A 3,330-nucleotide genomic window follows, 5' to 3' on the forward strand; every position below is an offset into this window, starting at 1 on the left:
CTTGCCCCAAGCGCCCACACTGATCACGCCTCTATAGACTACAATTCGCCGCGCAAAACTTGCACGGAGATTTTAAGCTTGAGCTCTTCCCGCTTCACTCGCCGTTACTAGGGGAATCCTTGTTAGTTTCTTTTCCTCCGCTTATTAATATGCTTAAGTTCAGCGGGTAATCTTGCCTGATATCAGGTCCAATTGAGATGCATACCGAAGTACACAACATTTCCCAAATGGATCGACCCTCGGCAGCCGAAGCCGCCACTCTACTTCGCAACAGCAAAGCCGATTCAAATGCCAAGCTAAAGAGCCATGGTTCACCAGTCCATCACGCCACAGCAGGAAAATCACCCAATAAGCGCATTGTTCAGCCGAAGCCAACCATACCACGAATCGAGCATTTCTCCATTAACGCCGCAGCAGACAAACCGGTCGCCAACTCGCTACAATAGCAGCGTCCACAAACAGCAATGCCACCACTTTTGGAGCAAAGAGAAGTACAGTTTAGTACATTTAAAAGGACTCGCAGTCGGTCCGAAAACCAACCGCAAGACACTTCACATCTGGCATCTCCTCCACCGACTACACGGAAGGAAGAAAGCCAAGTTTGTTGTACGGACACTGATACAGGCATACTTCCAGGACTAACCCGGAAGTGCAATATGCGTTCAAAATTTCGATGACTCACTGAATCCTGCAATTCGCATTACGTATCGCAGTTCGCAGCGTTCTTCATCGATGTGCGAGCCTAGACATCCACTGCTGAAAGTTGCTATCTAGTTAAAAGCAGAGACTTTCGTCCCCACAGTATAATCAGTATTAAGTAAAGGGTTTAAAATAAAAAAGCTACTAGCTCAGACCGAAGTCCAAACGCTCGCCTTTTGATAGGGCTCGCCAGCAGTAGCCGCCAGCAATAAAGCCAGCAGCCGCCGCCAAGTAAGACCCCCAACTATTGGGTTGAAACGGTTCACGTGGAAAGTTTTTAGGTGTGGTAATGATCCTTCCGCAGGTTCACCTACGGAAACCTTGTTACGACTTCACCTTCCTCTAAATGGCGAGGTTTAAAAAAGTTCCCATCAATCCACTCGCAATAAAGCAAACAGACTCACGGTCCCAATTTTTCACCGAGTCATTCAATCGGTAGGTGCGACGGGCGGTGTGTACAAAGGGCAGGGACGTAATCAATGCAAGCTGATGACTTGCGTTTACTAGGAATTCCTCGTTCAAGACTGAAAATTGCAACAGTCTATCCCTAGCACGATGCGCATTCACAAGATTACCCAGACCTATCGATCAAGGTTGTATACTCGTTGAACGCATCAGTGTAGCGCGCGTGCGGCCCAGAACATCTAAGGGCATCACAGACCTGTTATTGCCTCCAACTTCCTTTGGTTTGATTACCCAAAAGTCCCTCTAAGAAGTCCACAAACCTACCAAAAATGGTAAGCGGAACTATTTAGCACGCGGAGGTCTCGTTCGTTAACTCACGTCTGCTTGCGAAGTACTGCTCGGTAGCAAAGATCCACAATTCAATGTCTTTACCATACTTTCTTTCATACATCAGATGGTCTTTCTTCTTCTGTTCACCCCTAGCGGCAAGGAGATATTCGAATCTCGCATTAGCTTGTTGCATTTAGGCTTGTGTTTGCATACATCTGATCTTGATACTACTGTTGCCGCTGCGTTATGTATACTAGCAGATGCTGCATGGACATGGTCTCAGGTCCAGCCGCATCTTGAGCAGTATCAGTAGCAGGAGAGGCTGAATCAGCCGGTGCATTGGGACTGGCCCCTTCACTTGACGCCTGCGATCTTGTATTTGTTCGCATCGTGGGTTGAGAAGCTTCAGCGTCGCTCGGAGCACTAACACGGCTCTGGTGACGAGGACGAGGGTTTGGTGACGGGCGCTCTGCTGCACGACTCCTTCTTTGAGCCATTGCAAGCTGGACTTCTCAGCGCAAGTCTCTTAAGATACCAGAGCCCTAACCCGAAGTTAAACGAAGCCAAAAAACGTTCCGATCAATGTTCTTTCCTACAATCTACGTTTCTTGTCTACGTAGATGGAGTGATCAAAAGATCCTTCAAGAATTTCTTGGGTTTGTTCAATACGTTTCTTGAGCAATTTACTGAAGTCGTGAATGACGTTCCGGGTGGCAGCGTCCTTAGAATCCGGAATTTCGTTTCGGATGAGGCGGACGAGCTTAAGTTGCTTTACCGCTGTTAGCCACAAGTCCAGACGAAGCTGATAGAGCTGCTTGTGTCGATCAGTCAAGGACTTTGTGCTGTTTACACACGGATCTTCGGGTTGGCGAGGCTTTCGCTTACCCATAAATAAGCACACTGAAACAGATGCAGTACCAACGGATGTAGATCAAGAACAAACAGTGAGCATCTAATCGGATGTTCACTCCGTTAATATCTGATGCGGAACTAGGATCCACGTAAAACGTGAAAGCGTTAAGCCGCAGGCCACCAGAAAGGGTTTCCGATTGTGTGTACCACACTAGTGCGCAACTACACCAACAAGTCACTGAACGTTACCGTTCGTGGTGAGGCAGCTATGTGGCTGGCACCAATATCTCAGGACAGCTCGTTTTTAGATATGCCACCACGAATGCCCGACTTGAACCGAAGCTTGACACGACCAGTGCTACTATGTCACGAAGTAGCGAGGAAGTGTAGGAGCGGAGACGGCGAGTACGGTGCCGTAGACAGTTGTAGGGGAGGAGAGGAGTTGCTGCTCGAAAGCAGATTGAGAAGTGATTAATCAGTTAGAGTTGGCGGCAGCAAGCTAGTAGCTGCCGCACAACCAGTAGTTCCAGACAACTGGATACTCACGGAGATATCCAGGTCCCATCCCAAAACCTATCTTTATCAAATCCTAATTTTCTCTGTAACTACCAATGAAAGTCTATGAATTCTAATTCTTATCTTGGTCGTAAATTTCGCACAGCGCCCCATAATCATAATTTCCGGATAAAAGCTTGATTCTTGCGAATCCATGGGATTTTGGACCAATATGATCGCAGTATGATATAAAGACACGCAATCTTAAAAAAGAATAAGTTTACGCATATCAGAATAATCTGACCAGTCGAACTGGCTGGTCGCTCCCATGGCATTGCCCACTGACCACCACGTCACATACTGTACATCGCTAGCGTTTCTGCAGATTTAGAGCACTCACGTTGTACGTTTCCGACGCACGTTCGCGGTAGAAAGCTGTACGTTCCTCGGCAGCTACGGGCATGGCGTTGTTGAAGCCGATGATTCCCAGGAAGAGCGAGCTCACGAAGACCAGACCCACCCCAGCGTTGGTGCCTGTGTACGTGGTGT

General features: G+C 47.9%; 3 non-coding genes across 3 annotated transcripts; all 3 read right to left on the reverse strand.

Moving 5' to 3' along the window:
- Positions 1-304, reverse strand: PITG_33010 (the record flags this gene model as incomplete). The annotated part of the gene is made up of 1 exon (XR_009934404.1): positions 1-304. It is a non-coding gene; the product is annotated as a 28S ribosomal RNA (ribosomal RNA).
- Positions 305-610: 306 nt separating this feature from the next.
- PITG_33011 lies at positions 611-765 on the reverse strand. The gene has a single exon (XR_009934405.1). It is a non-coding gene; the product is annotated as a 5.8S ribosomal RNA (ribosomal RNA).
- A 221-nt stretch (positions 766-986) lies between these two features.
- Positions 987-1,478, reverse strand: PITG_33012 (the record flags this gene model as incomplete). The annotated part of the gene is made up of 1 exon (XR_009934406.1): positions 987-1,478. It is a non-coding gene; the product is annotated as an 18S ribosomal RNA (ribosomal RNA).
- Between the last annotated feature and the right edge of the window lie 1,852 nt (positions 1,479-3,330).

The sequence above is a fragment of the Phytophthora infestans genome, genomic scaffold (assembly GCF_000142945.1).
Source record: "Phytophthora infestans T30-4 supercont1.7 genomic scaffold, whole genome shotgun sequence".
In the NCBI taxonomy this organism is placed as follows: Eukaryota; Oomycota; class Peronosporomycetes; order Peronosporales; family Peronosporaceae; genus Phytophthora; species Phytophthora infestans.